The sequence below is a fragment of the Nycticebus coucang genome, chromosome 4 (assembly GCF_027406575.1).
Source record: "Nycticebus coucang isolate mNycCou1 chromosome 4, mNycCou1.pri, whole genome shotgun sequence".
Classification (NCBI taxonomy): Eukaryota; Metazoa; Chordata; class Mammalia; order Primates; family Lorisidae; genus Nycticebus; species Nycticebus coucang.
Window position 1 is genome coordinate 31,387,539 of NC_069783.1, and position 19,185 is coordinate 31,406,723.

Below are 19,185 nucleotides of genomic sequence, written 5' to 3' on the forward strand. Positions count from 1 at the left end.
GGAGGGAGACAGTAGTATCATCTTATCTACATTTTCTGGCTGAAATGTTGAATTTGTGGTACCAGATTAAAGGGTGAAGTTTCTCGATTCATCATGTTTATTTAATAGATTTGCATTTGTTTGTATGTATTTCAGTAGATTCATATATAATACATGAGCACAGAGATAAGTGGTCAGGCAGCATCCTAGAAAGTCAAAATTCGTCCTTAATGATTATTTTTCTTGTTAGCTTTAGGAATTCTGACTGGATGTCACAACTATAGATCTAATAATTACTTGGAAAAGTCTATCAATCTTTGGTTTTTCCTCTTTATGTGGGGTATTGGGCTATGAAAACCAGAATTTTCCATTTTAATTTTAAGAACACTGAATGTAGGGCGGCGCCTGTGGCTCAGTGAGCAGGGCGCCAGCCCCATATGCCGAGGGTGGCGGATTCAAACCCAGCCCCGGCCAAACTGCAACAAAAAAATAGCCGGGCGTTGTGGCGGGCGCCTGTAGTCCCAGCTACTCGGGAGGCTGAGGCAGGAGAATTGCCTAAGCCCAGGAGTTGGAGGTTGCTGTGAGCTGTGTGACGCCACGGCGCTCTACCGAGGGCAATAAAGTGAAACTCTGTCTCTACAAAAAAAAAAAAAAAAAAAAAAAAGAACACTGAATGTTTTTACACTGATGGTGAAAGCAGAAATTTTGTTCTTGTCCTCTGCTGAAGTTTAAGCTTTCCTAATCCATAGGACCATATTGATTACATGTATATTTGACAAGTACGATTCGCTGTCTTTCATCTGTCTGGCTGTTGATCTGCTTGCTAGCAGCTTAAAGATCTGGTCATAAATCACTCGTGGAGATTATGAATAAGTTGTAAGTTTATCCATATGTATAGACTTTCTCCTCCAGTGATATAGAGGTTTCATATTCAAGAAGGGGATTGATACGGTTTTGTTCTAGTTTCTTACTGTTCTTTTTTTTCTTTTTGATAGGAAATGAACAACATAAGTGAGCAATTAGTTGAATTTTATAAGAAGGATTCAGAAGAGATCTGCCAGATACAGTTAGGAACCTTTGTTGGTAGACCTGGGGTCAACAGAAACAGCACAAGTGTATGTTAGAAGCATAAAGCAGAGGGCTTTGGTAAAGAGTTTAGGAAAGTGTTCCTTTTAGATCTGAGGAATAGGAAGCTTTTGGAAGACTTGAAATTGGCACTTGACATTGGACGTATTCCAGTATGCTAAAAATGATGGAAAAAATACAAGATATGGTCTTAAAAGTATTCCAGACGCTATATTGAATGGGCTAAGATAATGTGAGGCTTGTGACTAGGGTAGCAGAACTGTTCAGTCTTTCAGTGATTATTGCTATCTTATGGTAGAAAAGCATTGGAAACAGTCTAAAATAATGTGGAATGCTAGTTGAAAACTTCTCCTTCACTTAATGCATTATAACTCTACTTATTTTGATATCATTTGGAATAAAAAGTAACATAAAAAGCTGTAGTGGGAAAAATGCTCTTAATTGATCCATAGATAGATTTGAAGAGAATTTACTTTAAATCCTCTAGCAGGCTGGAGAGTTGGCTCTATTGATGTTCATTCAAACTGTGACATTTATTTGGCACCTAATGAAGCAGTTTTTTAGGTGTACATGAGAAGGTACACATCATTACAGCTTCTGTGTGGTGCGTATTTGTGCAGATGGTACAGAGATGCAGGCAGGCCTAAGCCTTCACTTGAAGGACACAGAGTAGTGGTAGGGCCCAAAAACTGAAGAAAAAGGAAGAGCTGGAAGAAGAACTCTTTCGGAATCTGTCCTGGAGAATAGCATGTGCGCTGGCAGGGATTCAGGACTGGGAGCGTGAGATGTTCTGTCTACTGGGAGTCATTTGATTTCCTGGTTGAAATGGACAACCATTGAAAAGGTCCTGTAGGAGAATCAACTGATGGGTCAGGAAGTATATATACTGGCTGTGTGGCAGAGAAGAGTGTATTGGAGAAGGTAAGAAAAAGAGATAAGGGAGCCTGTAGGGGCTTTGCCATAGTCTGTGAAAGATAGGAGAGTCTAAACTTGGACAAAGGCACTAGGGAATGGAGAGAAAGAAACAGGTGAGACGCTGAAGAGAAAACACCAGTGAACTTGGTCACCATTGACATCAACTTATGGGGCAGGGAAGACTCTAGGCTCTGATGTCGATGACTCCTAAGGAGTATTCTTCAAGACTCAATAGATTACAGAACCATAAACACTTAATGGAGAAGGAATTTCTGTCTTTCATTTAACCAATTAGAAAACCAAGTTCCAGAGAGCTGAATTGAATTGCATAAGGCCATTTAGTTGTGATATAGACCCACAACTGGGATTGAGATTCCTCAGCTCCCAATACAGGTATCTTCTGGCACATTAGACTTTAAGCTTCATACTGTAAAAATGTCTGTAGAAAAGGTGATTTTATTACATTCAGGATTTTTTTTAAATTAGTATAATTACTATCATTTTTGCTGGCTAACTCTCTTTCTTGGTAAAAGTAATGGGTTAGAAAATGTGACTTTTATGGTCAAGATTGCTGAACTGCATCAGTTCCATAAAGAGACATAATAGATTTTAGAAGCGAACTAGTAAAAATGCTTTACTCCAAAGGGTTTGTGAGAGTATGAGAGTATGCATTTGAGAACAGCTAGGTTTCAAGCTTTGATGGCGTTGAACCTGTTAGTAAATACAAAGTGTGTAAAATACCTTTTTCTTTTCCCCTTTAGCTTTTCAAGTTACTAGTTCAGTTTTGGAAATTACCCCTCCCACAATAGCCTAACTCTAAAAGTAGATGCACATCCTTCTATGAGTCATTTATGGTTTGCTTTTTTCCTTATTGTTGGGAATGGATCTGCTGTAAATTATGCAACTTCATGTTGAAATCAAAGTGGTAAAATTTTTAGTTTGTAAACATTAGAGAAATGATTGACATTTGTGAAAATATTTGGTATTATGTCAGTAAAAAAGTCACATCATGGTATATTTCAATTCTGATTTAAAACATCCTTATATAATAGCCTTAACTTCACTGTCTAGCCCATAAAAGGAAAAGAGAAAGAGAGAAACGGGAGGAATACAAGGGAAAAGTTTCTGAAATTCTTCGTTGTATACCCAAGTAGTTTCTCTGATGATATTTGGTTTATTTAGGAGAGTTGCCAGGAGGATTTGGAAAATTTTCTAGTCCTGATTAATGATAGTAGTTTTAATTTACTTTCCTTCCATGTCTCTGATTCTTATCCTGCACAAAATCTAGACCTCCAATTGTTTTATTGTGGTAACTGAGTATCAGAGTATACACTAGGATGTTTCAAAAGTCAATTTAGCCAGAGTCTGAGCTATATCTCAAGAGAGTTAATTAGAAACATACTCATGGGCCAATACTGAGGATTAGAAGGAATTATCTTCAGGAAGTCAGTTTTGATACATATTGTCTTGATTTAATGGAATGTTCCAGATTGAGGAAGTATATACAGAGCCCTGAGGAATGAATAGATATATTTTAATAACCTGAACTTGACATATCGAGTTATTTAAGTTAAATGGAAGGCTCACATTTTGGCTCATCCCATCAGTCAGTAATGAATCACATGGCTCTGAGTGGCTCTGAGTAGCTTCAGTGTTTGACTCTGGAAAGTTCTGCTATGTAAGTTTAAGCAGTGCACAGTAGAAGCTCTAAAATTACCTCCACATAACTGACTTTTCAAATTAACCAGTGCCCTCTACTCCTTTTTAAAAGTACACTGATGCCCACAGTGTGCTGCATACGCCTAGCAGATAGCTGCTCCTGGGCTTACTTCCACACATTACACCTCCCAGAGCTGGGTTGTATTCTGGCCAGGAGGCAGCTCTTTTGTTCCTGACCTGAAATTGCATTTTATTTAATTAAATATTATGTAGACAGATCAAAAATAAGTGGAAAGGTATTGTTTTAATAATAATTAAAATGAATAATTTGGAAAAAATAAAAGTGAATCACTAATAGGGACAGATGATCGTGTGTTAGGCAAGACAGTGTTAAGACTTTGCAAAACAAATCATGAAAATTGGGAATTTAGCATACGAATGGCTTCCCAATTTAAAAAAACTTCATTAAAAAGTCATTTAGTCATTCAAGGAAACATTTATCATGAGGCGTATTTGTGCTGAGCATTTTGCTAAGCTCTAGGGATGAGCAGCTGAAAAAGGCAAGGCCCCAAAGATTTCTTTCCTCCCACAACTCCTGGCCTTTCAGGGGAGTCAGGCCGTCATAGTTCAAGTCCCTCGCATTTATTGCTCTGAGAGTGTGTGGCAGAGAGTGGGAGCTGCCAGCTATACCCTGGCATCATTCAGGGAGGGCCTTTAGGGAGAAGAGAGTGCTTGCATGGAGGAACCCTGGGCTGGGTAGTGAAGTGTGGGGATTAGATGGGGAGGAAGAAGAAAGACACTACGGGGCCACATGTGTGTAGGGAGCAGGGAGTGGCCAGAAGAGACCGAATGTAGAGTATGGCTGGAACTGCGGAGCCCATGACAGCGACAGCAGCAGGTAGGGGTTTGGGGAGGGTCATGCAGCAGGTAAGAGCGGGGGTGGGGTGGTGGTCATGCAGCAGGTAAGAGCTGGGGTGGCGGGGTGGTCATGCAGCAGGTAAGAGTGGGGGTGGCGGGGTGGTCATGCAGCAGGTAAGAGTGGGGGTGGCGGGGTGGTCATGTAGCAGGTAAGATCCTGGGGTTGGTGGTCATGCAGCAGGTAAGAGCCTGGGGGACCAGGAGCTAGGTAGAGACCAGTATGGTCTTCTGCCGTGAGTGTGCTCTGCAGATTTCTTCCACTGGTGAAACAGGGACTCTCTGAAATAGTCAAACAAGAAATTGATGTGCTTGGCTTTCTGCTCAGATGAATCTTTCTCTGAAGGAGTGATCCAGTTAGAAACTACTTGGGAAACTCTGTGCTCTCCATTTGAGTTTGTGATCATATCTGTAAATCATTTTCTATTTACTATTAGACATTCTCATCACTCATTGCTCTTTACACATAGTTATAAGAACGGAAAATGGATGCTGTGTAAGATAAGCAATCTGAATTAAAATTTTTTTAATCTAAGAGGTTATGAAGTGAAATTTATGATGCAGTCTCACACATTTTTAACATTTGATATTTGTGAAAAGCCGTTTTTTACCCCAGACTTCAATTTTTTCAACTAAGGCCTGCAGATCTAAAGGCCAAAACCAAAAAAAAAAAAAGAAAGAAAAGGAAAATCTGTTATTTTCTCATCCACTAAAGTAGATACCAGTATCTAAATTATGGAAACAATTCTTGGTTATTCAGCCCATTTTCGTTTTGAGCTGTCGAGGCAATCACTATCTGGACTTCGCCTCTCTCCTTTGATTTACATGTAAACTTTGAAACCCATTGGTCCTTGGAATGGTGAACCCACTACGCCCTAGAGGGCTCTAAAACCAGTTTTCTCTAGGTGTTTTGTGTAAGATTTAAAGGCCACAATTAGCCTGGGTGTTTTGGGCATGATCCCTTTTTAGTAAGAAAAGGTATCAGGAGCCTGTTTTCCTGCCTAAGGGTTTTTCAGTTGAGGTATCTAGAAAGATCTGAGGCTGAGCTTCTTAAATGTCTCTCCAACAGCTATGCGGCCTAGTTCATGTCCTTTAGAATGGATACTTGCCGAATCCTGGTGATTTTGACACCTTTGCGCTGCCTCCCAGCCTCGCCTACCTGTACTCCCATGCTGTCCGTGATAGCTTGCTACTCAGAAGAGAGGATGGAAAGGGATCCCTGCCCTTGAAAAGAAATTTGAAGACCAGGATAGAAAAATAGGCCTTGGCTGTGGCAGCACAGTTGTGGGGGAGCCATGGGAAAGTAATGATCCGTGGAGGGTGGGAATAAAACGAAAGCTGTAGATGGACCATGCGGATTTTGTTTATATTAGTGGTTCCCAAACATTGTCTACCCAGAATTTATTCCTTCTGGCATGTGACTGAATTTTACAGACCCCATTTCATTTTATTGCCCAGTGTATTTCTTCTTTCACGTCCCTTGGGGAATGTGTCTCTGGTTTCGTGTTTGTCCTCGTAGGTCTTTGTGCTTTTTCACCCTGGATGCTTTCTCTGTTCTTCCCTTCCTAACTCCACCCAGAACTGCCAGATTTTATTTCTCTTTCCACCACATTATGTCTCTCTCCCCCTTTGAATCCTTCTGTTCAAAATAACTGCTTATTTTTAAAAAAAAAAAATGGGAACGGACGTTTTACTTAATAACTAATATTAAGATATTTAGATAATTTTGGTTCAAAATTAGTTGTAATCCATATTTATGCATATCTGGCTAAAAACTCCAGATGGAGTGAGTTAAATAAATTAAGGAAGAAAGAGAAGAAAATAATCCAAAACATTACCATGAAATAGGTTACTTATCAAATACTTGGAGGGGTAATAGCTTTTCAAGGATTGAAATAATAGAATGTGTTACAGAGATAAGAACTTACAAACTTAGTGATAGAAGAGCAACTAACCAAGCAAAATTTGTGTATCCAAGACAAACTAAAATGGACAGGAAATAGATCAACAAAGATATTTTCATCAGTAGGAAAAATCCATAAATCCATAAAACCATCATGAAATTAAAAAAAAATCATTAAAACTCTAAGAGAGAGGTTAAAACATATGGATAAAAAGATGAACAAGGAGAAATAAAAACAGTAAGAAAGTACGTGGAGAATGTTCAAAATCTTAGTGAAGACATGCAAAATTAGCATTGTGGTCATACAGGGTGGCCATAAATAAAACTGCACATGAACTTATGGCTACCGTGTATAGATTAGATTTTAAGAAAAATGTTTATAGCTTAGTAGTTATCTTGCAGTTAGTGAATTAATAGAAGAAATATTTTGTAAAGTCCATTTGTTAGCAGATAGTTGTGAATTTCATATGCTAATGTACTGCTATTGATATTACTAATTGACATACTCTTTTTGGAAGATTATTCTATGGTGATACTGAGAATTTCAACAGCTCTGCACTCAATTCTGGGAAGAGTACAGATGAAAGAGTGTGCAGTATATGGCACGCCCTGACTGACTGTAAGAATATGACATCCTTTTTGTTGCCCATATGCTAGTTTGGCTTTTGGGAAGCTGAAATGTGTTCCCATTGTGCCCCTGCTCACTGAAGTTGATGATGGTGCCTAACATTTTCTGAGCACTGACTATGGGCTGACTCTAAAGGCTTTGAATATATGAACTCATTCGTGCCACATAACAACCACATAAGGCCATATGTAATTATTATTCTCATTTTGCAGGTGAAGATATGGGGCAAAAGAAAACATTAAATAATTTAGCCAAGTTCCTACCCTGATGGAATTGGGATTCCGAGTCCTGGTAGTCTGATGCAGGCTCCTGCTCTTCATGTCTGTGCTACGTGTCTTCTCCACGATGAGACAGTTCCTTTAGTGTTGAAACAGGTTATGATCAGATACTTGGAGGGATAACAGCTTGCTCAGTGTACCTCCTAGCATGTTGCCTAGTGCTCACGAAGCAATCAGGAAGTTCAGTTGAATATGTGAGAAAATAATTACTAAGAAGGATGAAACTACCATATTTTGCCATGTTTAACATACACTTTTTTGCCCAAATTTTTGAGGGGAAAAGAAGGATGCACATTACACATGGGTAGTACTAACTCCGTATCTATATAAATGTTTTTAATTCTTTTATTTGTGCTTGTCCATTAAAAGCGTAACTCTAGAATATAACAGCCATATCTGTCTGCAAACTAATCCCCTGAAATATGGTTATCAGTTCTGCCCTTGTGACATTTGTGTTCTATAATCTCAGACCTTGCGAGACTTGGCACCAGCAGCATTGCTTTGGGGCCCAGGAGTCCAAGAGCAGGAGTCCATTTGCACTTAATGACGGATTTGCAAGGAAAGCATTTTCAGCCAACAAAGAGAGACCTATTTCTCTTTGTATACTTTAGGCAGGAGCTAGCAATCTAGTTGATACTTTTAAAAACTATTGGCAAATCCCTTGGTAAATGTTGAAAGCAATTGCAGTGGACATGAAAACCCAACTTGCTGTGATACCTGTTGTGCTAACCAGCCATCTGCAACCTTTTCATGTGTCAGTAAACAAGCCCTTTAAGGCTCCAGTGAAGAAAGAGTGGATGTCATGGGTATAGTCAGTTGGTAATGATTTAACACCTACAGTTAGGTTTGCGATTGGATCCTAAGGAATGATGTCAAGAAGGAAGTTGTTCTGACATAAAATGCAGCATCAGCAATGCTGTGGATGGAATTGAGAAGGATGAAATTTACTGGGATGAAGGAAGTGACTCTTCGTGTAGAAATTGAAGAATCTGATACTTCTGATAGTCACAGTGACAAAGAGCTCCTGGCCTGTTCTGATGTGTAAATACTATAAATTCGTTACCGGTACATAAAATTTCTTGTACCTTGTATCTCTTCTTGTATTTGTATAATTATTTGTTACATGAAATTTCTTGTACCATAGTATGTTAAAAAACAAATGCCAAAATTCCTTTACAGTGTAAAAAACCAAGTGCTTAAATATAAACAAACACAAATTTGAATTAGAAAATTAAAATGAAAGATTTTTTTTCCCCTGAAGGTTTGGGCCAAATACATGGGTGCACAGTATACACCAGAGTCCATTATACATGGCAAAATGCAGTGTCTGCTTGAGAATGTTCCAATGTTCCTTTTATGGCTTTTAATAATTACAGTTATAGTGTTCCCATGATAGCTTTATCTTAATAGTTAAAAGGAAATTCAACCTAAGAAGACAATTAAGGAAAGGCTATGAATATGTTATAGCTACTAAGAATATCAATGGTCAAGCAAAGCATAGCACATAACAGCTTGAAGGCAATGTAGTGATAAAAGAATGCAAATGTAGACTGTAATGATTATAGCTGTAATGTGAACATCACTCTGGCTTTATGAGTGTGTCTGTACATGTAGATGAATGAGAACAAGCAAGTCAGAACCCTCGTTTGCTCACCTTCATCCTCTCTGCACCTTCTGGGTGTTTCTGAGGAGCCCCATGGGGTGCCCCATATTCCCTACCACATAGCAGCTGCCATGGTCTTCCTGTTGACACCCTCTGAGGTTCACTTCAGATGGAGTCCCCTGGGAGTCTTCCCATTGCCCCATGGAAGGGCTCCTCCCCAGAGCACTGGTTCTTTGCCCTTCATCCTCCCTTGAAGTTCCAGAGAAGTGCTTGGTTCCCCCACAGAGCGGAGAGAACAGTTTGTTCTCCCACCCTCTCCTGGGCCCCAAGGCAATGCTGCTGGTGCTGAGTCTCACAAAGTCTGTGAGATTATAGGACATAAACGCCATGAGGGCAGTGATTTTAGTCTCTTGTTTATGGATGTTTGCCAAACGTTAGGAGCGTCTGGCTCATGGTAGACAGAAAATAAATAGTCCTCGAATGAACAAACCCTTGCAGAGCTTCTTGCTCTCACTGCTGACTTCTGGCGATAGACCAGCAGTGTGCGATAGCACTTTTTTCAGAAATGAAAGTGTTCTGCGTGTGCACTCTACAATAAGCGCTGTTCATTTCCTTTTCTGTTTCATTGTTCTTGACTCTGCTCCTGTCTTCCTCCAGTGCCTCCAGAAAATTCCTTTGTCCTGCTAATAAAGAAGTCTCAAAGTGGACCAACTCATGTATTGAGATCCCTGGGAAATGTCCCAAGTATACCTGACATGCAAGTGGACAAACCCTCAGTCTCAGTTAAAGCTCCATTGCAGTACCCCTGTTACCAGTTATAAAAAACCACCTGCACCTGTGACAGAAGTCTGGCGAAGGGCATGGCGCAGACGGTGTGGTGAGACCTATGGGACGTAATGAGCCGCCTCTGTCAGAAGAGGTGTGGGAAAGAGCCCTCAATCGGGACTCAGGAAACCTGTTTCTCATACCATAAATGTACACAATCTCTGGACCTCACTTCTTTTCTGGATAGGAAGGTGGTTGAATCAGATGATTTATTATTTATTTACTTTTGAGACAGAGTCTCACTTTGTTGCCTTCAGTAGAGTCCCATGGTGTGACAGCTCACAGCAACCTCAAACTATTGGGTTCAAGTAATCCTCTCGCCTCAGCCTCCTGAGTAGCTGGGACTACAGGCTCTGGCCACAACACCTGGCTATTCATAAAGATGGGGGTCTTGCTCTTGCTCGGGCTGGTCTCGAACCTGTGAGCTCAGGCAATCCACCTGCCATGACTTCCCAAGTGCTAGAATTACAGGTGTGAGCCACCTCCACCTGGCTGAATCAGACTATCTAGCTGGTCCCTTTCAGTAGCTCCATGGAAATTGTAGCACTTTATGGGCAGATTGAAACCTCCTCCTTCAGTGTATGCTTCCCTAAGCAAAGTCAACTTTTTGTAAATCATGAACATTTTGTTAAGGACTTTGTTCGTAAGTATGAAGCCTACATTTAAATCAGTGTCTGATTAAAAATCAAAAGAAAGCACCTCCCTCAATAGATCAACTCCAGCTCCTTCTCCATAGCTTACATTTGGCTAGGTAAATGTTTTATTTGAATCCTGCCAATCACATTAGATGAAATGAGAAAATATGAATTTTACTATATTTACTAACCTAGTTGGAATTTGACAGCCAGAATTTCAGGGATGGAAAAGAGCCTGTGGAGTGTAGCACGCGGCTACTGAATGTGCCTTTTGCAGATGAGGACACTGTCATCTACAAAATGATTTTTAAAGTTTTTGAAGATTGTTAGCAAAGGAGGCTCCCAGTTGAAGGTGTTTGGGATTTGTGTTTTTACTGTCTCTGCAGCCTGCAGATATTTCTGTGTTTCTTCTAAGGATAAAAGAGCATGTGTGTTTGAGAATTATTAGGAGATAGCAACAGCGACAGCACCCGTGAAGAACGGTGCAGAGTGCAATTTTATGATACAGTTGATGTATGGAACTCCTTGGGTTATGAAAATGCTGAGATCTAGTTGGATAGCCCACAGCACTGGTGAGATTGTTGATAAATGAACAGAAAGCCACAAACAAAGTTGAGATGATGAATGGCCTCAATGCAAGCTGGAACCGGTGGTATGTGTGATAGGACTTCATATCTCCTGGATTATGAACAGAATGTGGTATTGAAATATTTACTAATGTCCACCAACATTAAAAATGAATGGCATTCTTGGAGATTTGGTTTGCATTAAGGTTGATATTTTGCACTTGTGGAAAGCTGAATTTACTTTAACATTAGCCCAATGTACTTAGTATTGGATATGTGGGGAGGGAATGAAAGTGGGCTTATTAATTTTCAAAGCAGGTAAAACAAAGAGAAGGCCCTGTTTGATCAGGTAGACAAACCAATGGCTAAAAATGATGCTGGTATGGTATCTCGCCCCCATGTTGGTTAGTGATGGTAACAGTGGAGTTCGGAGGTATGTGCTACAAAATAGCCTCCTTTTAATGACTCCCCTCCTCTCCCAACATGTTGGCAGATATGAGAGCTTTCCTACATCCTCCAGCATGCTTTCCATTGCTTTTTCAAAAAGTCCCTTCTCCATCTAGAATTTAAAAATGGTTACTATAAATATTTATGAAGTCTCTTAGTCCTTTTAAAATACAAAGTAGAAGTGTTTTTATTACAAAGCAATGAAACTGTGATGTGTAAATTTGTATGTCTGATGTCTAAAAATGTATATATTCTTCAAAAAAAATCAAAGAGATGCTCACTTGTGGGGAGAGGATGGTGGCTGCATTTGCAGCTCTCTTATTTAAGCCTTTTCTCTTTGCCCCCAAGATGTCTTTGGAACTCTGTTTTGTGTGTGTGTGTTTGTGCATGTCTTATAAGGAATACTAGTCTCTTCTGTCGTGTGTATAAAACAACCAAAGAACAAAAAACCCCTCTTACCTACAGGATTATTATGTAATTAATGAATTCTAAATTATTGCTTTCAGATATTTAATATGAAGTTGGCTAAACAGTTGCATACAAATGTAAAAAGTAAGGTTAGGAATTCCAAGCCAAATTTGGAGTGGACATTTAACACGCACAGGAGGGATCCTACAGCTTTCTGTATCCTTGTGATTCAGATCTGCCTCCGGTCCTAAGTGTAAACTGATTTCTTTTTTGTTTTACTATACCTACTTTTATAGACTGCCTATTGTTGTGGACACAGTAGGAACCTGGTGCTTGTCTGTCCCTGAAACCGCCTTGTCTCCCTCTCAGCTCCACACTCCTTCCACTTCAGCCTCCTTTCACTTTCTCAAGGTCTTAGCTCATGTTGTGGGTTCTTCTATAAACACTTGCTGCCAACAGTTCCCATCGCTGGATTCTTTCCTTTTTAGGTTTAGCTGAAATTTTACCTCCTTGGACAGGTTGTACCAGACCATCCTAAGTCATATGTTTTTGTGTTTTTGTTTTTTTTTTAAATCATTTCAGGTTAATTGAGGGTACAAAAAATTAGGTTGCGCTGTTTGAGTTTGTTAGGTAAAGTCTCCCTTAGAATTATTATGTCCTGCCCCCAAGAGGTATGCCACACACCCTAACCTGTGCCCATTGAGTGGGAGCACACCCATCCCCTGGTCTTCCCCTCTTCTTGCTCCCTCATATCCCCACCCCCACCTTGAATTGATTTGAGTTTTTCCTCTTATGTTGGTATTAGATTGTCCATTGGCTTCATATTAGAATTGAGTACTTTGGATTCTTGCTTTTCCATTCTTGTGATACTTTACTAAGAAGAATGTGTTCCAACTCCATCCAGGTTAATACAAAAGCTGTAAAGTCTCCATCTCTTTTAATGGCTGAATAGTATTTCATAGTATACATATACCACATCTTGTTAATACGTTCCTGGGTTGGTGGACATTTAGGTTGTTTCCACATTTTGGTGACTGTAAATTGACCTATGATAAGCAGTCTAGTGCAAATGTCCTTATGGTAAAATGATTTTTTTTTCCTTCTGGCTAGATACCTAGTAATGGCATCATGGGTCAAGTGGGAGGTCTAATTTGAGTTCTTTGAGGATTTTCCATACTTCCTTCCAAAAAGGTTGTATTAGTTTGCAGTGCCATCTCAGGTGTGTTTTTGACGAAGTCTCTGAGTTAGCAGACGGATCATTAAGAATTTGACAGCAGGTGATTTCCGAGCACTGCGCTGAGGAATCTGTATTCCACAAGGAGAAGCCCAGCCTGTGTACATCTCTCCTTCATCTTGTGGAGGGTCTACCAAGTTCCTGTCTCAGAAGAGAGAGACTGTTTTCTTAGATTCCAGCTCTCCCCCCCTTGTTTGTGATATATGCTAAATTAAAAGCCATGAATATAGTATAGTTTTGTTTAGCGTGGCATAGCTTCTTAAAGTGAGGAATGGTTTCCTATAGCATTTAATTATTATATAAAGTATGTGTTGTCTGAAAGCTTTCAGCAGCCACAGTATTAACCCACTGTCTGTATGAAAGGGAGAGAAATAAAGTGTTAACTTTTGTTTTCTAAAAAAATTTACTCCCCTCCTTTTTCCCCTCTGCAAGGGATAGCAACAAAAGTCCTGAAGGCCTTTAAGGAAACATTAGTTTTCTTATCAGAGATAAATGGGGAAGTTTAAGTAGCTATTCAAATCAAAATCGTGTGTGTCTGTCCTGTGACTTGACAGATACAGGGTTTCTTTCACTCAGAGGTTGGTTTCCCTGTTCTGCCTTAGCCACAATAACTCGAAACTTTCTGCTGGCACAGAAAGCCGGAGCGTGGGTGAAGCAGCCAGCATACAGCAATGGAAGGTCAGGAACATTCTCAGAGTGCCTTTTGGGAACAAGCAGCTGAAGTGTTTTTATAGTCAGCTAAGATAACAGGAAAGAAAGAGGTAGAGTCTACCTTTTTATGGTACACATTTTTAGAAAATCCACTTTGCCCATCTTCTTACATAAGTCATTAATATTTGTTTGTTTAAACTAGGTTCTGATCTGAGGCGCAAAATGTGAATATTCATGAACACCACAAGTTGTTTTATAGACCAAGTGAATGATAGAATACAGCTGAAATGCTGGTGACATATTTAAAAGCCCAGCTTCTTATTCTTTCAGCATGAATTCGTTTACTCCTTTTGACTTTTCATAGTGGTACCATGAGATACTTTTGAGTGGTTGTCACAAAATTACACTTTCTGGAATGACAGGCTGAAGGGCCACATAGCTCTCAATACGGTGAATTACGGTAACGGTCAGCCAAGTGTCAAGCTGACAAGCTTATGGCATGTCTCAGCTACCATTCTATGTCACAAGTTCTAGTTATGTTTTCTAAAATAAACGTGCTGTAGCTGAACTTACAACATGCATACCACAAGGCCTCTGAAATCAACCTTACTCTTTTTCCTCTTTATGTTCTGAGAAGATTTTGCTGGAGTCCAGCAGCTCAGATGATCCATCCATCAGTTGATGCTATTTTGAGAGTGGCTAGAACTTTTTAAACAGAAAGAAACTATTCAGTTAAATCCTGAAGTTTGTAGGTTGATTTTAAATTTGTTCTCTTTGATTTAAAAGACTAGTTAGGTGTAAAAAGATTACTTGCTTCTGAGAGTTCAATGTGTACTCATAGAGCTGAGGCAAAGGGCTTTATATTATCATTTAGATTTTAGAAAATGCTGGAAAGGAGAACAGATTTTTTATTTCTTATTCATAAAGTGTTATAAATAGTGGACTTTAATCGGTTGATGTAAGCCAAGTAGAAACTTTTTTTTTTTTAATAACTAGAGAGAGATAGGGTTATTAGAATTGAGGGATTATTGCTGTATTAACTTATGCTAGTGTAATCCTTGAATCAGTTATTTGAAAGTTATCCCAGGGGTTTATATATAGATTTAAACAATCTACCTTCTTAAATTCATGTTAGATTTCAAGTCTGCTATTGATACTAGAAATATCTAATAAAAGTCAGTTGGTTTATGTTTCTTTTTTTAAAAATGTTTGTACATATGAAGTTATTCTCATATAAATTATAAGTGGTTCTCACTTTGCTTCTTAATAACCAATTGAAAAATTATGAGTTTTATGATCGTTAAACATTTTTGCCAAACATTAAAATTTTTTTAGTGTATATTATCACTATATAGGGAAATGAAAAAATAATACAGCTAATATTTATTACTTTGTAACTTAATTGTTAGAAATATTGAGAATTAAAGCATTTTATTTCTTTGAGTAAAACTTAGGAATAATTTGAACCCATTTGCTTTCTTTTAATCATGTAACTTAGGCTATAGAGTATTTTTTCTTTCCTTTAGTGAACTGTCATGCTCCTTTTTAAGTCTGGGTAAAACATTGAAAGCTGGTCCTGAGATGTTTAAGAGTTCCTTTAATGTTACTTTGTTTGGGACATCTTCATCCTTTTCTTCACAACAACCTTCCCGTTTATCACTTTGTATTTCTTTGCTGCACATTACTTTTTGTTGGCCCACACTGTCCTTTGATTACCCACTATGTAAAATGTCCACGATTGTATCACTTCAAGAGAACTCCCATCTTTGCTGTCTGTGCCTGACCTGAATGACCGATTTGGTGACAAATCCCTGACAGCCTTTGAAAGAAGTGACATGATTGATCATGTTGCTCATGATAAACTTCTGTTATAGACATTGCGATTTGTGGACCAAAGAGCTAGCAGTGATATTTGACGCATTCAATCCATTGGTATACCGTGGTGACTAGAGTTTTGAACCATGTTGTTGGTTGGGGAACTATAATTATTTAACTAAATTGTGGTAACTGAAATTCATGCATATTGGAACCATGTGAAGTCAGGAGTGCCTTTACTCCTGGTGTCAATTATTTGTAGTACATTTAAATCTTGGCCCAGCTTTTTTGTCTTCACATTCCACATTGAGCCCACATAGTGTAGGGAATTCAATTCTCACCTAAACTGGGAGTTTCAAAGTCATTGACTCAACCTTACGTCAGCTTTAACTTTCCCTTCTCTTACCCAGGACGTTACAGCGTAGCTCAGGCACTAGTGAAAGTATTTTTCCAGATTCCACCTGGCTGGGAATTTGGACTCACCTGCAGCCCTGGCCTCTGAACATAGTTTCTGGCTTGTCACCCTAGTGGTTTTTCCACCTCTCTCCTTCCTCCTCCGCTTTCTCCCCTCTTCTTTGGTCTGCCATTTTCCTCCTTTGTCCATCTCCAAGTTCTGCTGACTTACCTGCCAGCATTATATTACTGTACATTTCTTTCAATTCCTGTTTCCATCATCCTAATTAGTGTTCTTCAGTTTATATTTTAATTATTATAATAATTTCTTAACTGACTTTCCCACTATAGACTCTCTTCTTTCTGACTAACCCTGATGCCGTCACTGGAGTAATCTTCTGGGAACACTCGCTCTCTCAGCCATGCTTAATCCTGTGCTTGAAGCCTCCAGTATGACTTACTGACTGCAGAGCAAGCCGGTACTGACTTCCAAGGTCTGACTTGAGCTTCTTCCTTACAGTTTATCATCTGATCTCTTCCTTTCCTTCAAGAACCCAGAGTTTCAACAAGAAGACAGATTTACTCACTGTGTCCCAATCATGCCTGTTCCCTTTCTCTGTGTTTTCTGAATCTCACCCAGTTTCAAAGACTTCTCCCAAATGATCTCTCCTATGAACTCCATTTTGACTTCCTAGAAATATCTTTTCTCCTCTTTGAAGTTTCAAAGGATTTCTATTTTGTATTTTCCAATTGTCACTTATTTACTCATCTGTATTTTTAGCTATCATATATTATTTGATTTCCCCATTTAGAGCTGGGCATGGTAGCTCATGCCTGTAATCCCAGCACTTTGGGAGGCTGAGGCAGGTGGATTGCCTGAGTTCAGGAGTTTGAGACCAGCCTGAGCAAGAGTGAGATCCCTTCTCTAAAAAAAAATAGCTGGGCATTGTGACAGGCATCCTAGTCCCAGCTGCTCCGGAGGCTGAGGCAAGAGGATCATTTGAGCCCAGGAGTTTAAGGTTGCTGTGATTTATGATGCCACGACACTCTACCAATGGTGACAAAGTGAGACTCTATGCCAATTTTAAAAAAAAGTTCTCCATTTAGCTCTTAAGTTTTTGAAAGGTGGGGACTGAATCTTCTCTGTTGCCTAGAATGGTATTTGACCAAGTAGTAGACTAGACTCTGTTCATTCCTTCTAGACTCTGAGCCATATGGGAGGAGTAAACAAGAACAAGACAAATCCCCAGACCTCACACAGCTGTGGTCCAGCGTGGCAGCTAGAGAAGCAGTCGGACAGTTGTCATGCAGTTCAGTTTGTAGAGTGGTGGGTAGTGGGTGAGAGTCCAGAAGCACAGAGGAAAGGTGTCACAACTAGATCGGGGGCACCTGGCAGTGCTTCTAGAGCAGAGTCTGAAAAAAGTAGGCATCAGGTAGTTGAGGGAGCCAGATGGAGAGGTGTTCCAGGCATAGGGTTCAGTGTGGATAAAGCTCTAGAGACGTGACAGGGCACTGAAAGCTGAAGAACGTAGCCAAGTTCAGTGTAGCTGTGCTGTGGAGAAGGAGGTGAGATTCATCAGTGAGAAGGCTGCACTGGCGCTCCATCACGAAGGAAGTGGACATCCGTGGTGAATGTTTAGAGGGGAGGACTTCCAGGATGAAAGCTTGAATAGGTTAGCCCTGGGAAGTGGCAGCCAGGGTTTTGTGAAGGGCTGCTTAGTGGGTAGAGGTGTGGGAGGGAAGGTGATGAGTTTACTTTTGAACATTAGGAGTTTGAGGAACCTGTGGATATCTACATGGCAACATATAGTAGAAGACAGTTTGAATTTCAGGTGAAAGTTTTGGCCAGAAAATATAAATTTGAGTGACATAGGCATAGGACAAGATTGAGTCTCGAGGAAGAATATGTGGACTTAGAAGAAAAGGATTTCAAGATGAGATCTTAAAGCTGTTCAGCATTGAAAGGAGAAATAGAGAAAGCAGAGTCTGCAATACATATAAGATGGAATAAGCAAGCAGGAAGGGGAACTAGATGAAGTAGCTAGCCCAGGGAAACCAAGGGAAGACTGAAGTCTGTCCATTGGATTTTGTACCCTGGAGACCATTAATGACCTTAGTAAGAATGGTTTCTGTGTAGAAGAAGGACTGGGGAAGGGACCACATAACGTGGCCGAATGTAGATTGGTAGTGCGTTGAACAGTGAACAGATGTTTCTTTTGGAATGTCTGGTCATGGATGAGTGAATTTAAAGAAGGTAGAAGTTGGAAGGCTAGGGAGTTGAGGGTCTTTTATTATATATTTTAAGCCAGTGAAAGTCTGATGACATTTAGAGGCTGATAGGAAGAATTCATTAGAGATAAAAAGGTTGAACATTAGTGGAATTTACCCAGACTTAAAAACCCCCTCTTAAAATTCTTCAGCCAACATGTTCTCTTATCTTTTGGCATTTGAAATAAGTTAATTCCCAACTAATTTTGGGATTTACTGAGTCTTGTTACCCCAATGACATTGCAAATTCCTATAAAGTGTTATTCAAAGCTATTCTCTTTTCTCTCCCAGGTAACACTTAGTTCAGTGTCTTACATAGAGAACGTTTTAGTCAGATATTACTATTTTTTAATGTAAGTTTTTCAGGTGATGAATAATGATTGTACATATTTGTGGGATACATAGTGATGTTTGATATATGTGATATATAGTGATCAGATCAGAGTAATTAGCATATCCATCATCTCAAACATTTATCATTTCTTTGTGTTGGGAACATTGAGTATCTTCTTTTTAGTTATTTGAAGGTATATAATACATAACACCATTGTTATCTTTAGTCATCTTTTTATCATTCTCATTTTGTTATTTGTTCTGTAAATAAATATTTATCTAATGTGCATGCCAGCCCAGCCCTTATTTCAGGTGCTAAATAGTTAAAGGTTAGTAAGCCAGACATACTTCTTGTTCCAAAGGAGTTTATAAACTAGGAGGACAATTAATAAGCTAGTAATTAAATAGAAAACCAAAGTAATTTCAGATTGCAAGAGGTATGTAAAATGGCACTGTGGTAGACAGTAATTCTTTGTGGCTACTGTACATATTAATATATTCTTTTTCTACGAAGTCTTCTTTTCATCATTGGGGGAGAACAATCACAAGCTGAGAGATAAGTAACTTAGGATGGAAAGAAAAGGCAACGAAGAATAGACATTATTTTTGGCATAGTGTTTACTCCTTTGCTTATCATTTCTGAA

General features: G+C 39.3%; 1 protein-coding gene across 16 annotated transcripts in view; it reads left to right on the forward strand.

The window, feature by feature from the left end:
• LTBP1 (latent transforming growth factor beta binding protein 1) overlaps positions 1–19,185 on the forward strand; it is a 476,142-nt gene that overhangs the window by 229,217 nt on the left and 227,740 nt on the right. The window lies entirely within an intron of this gene.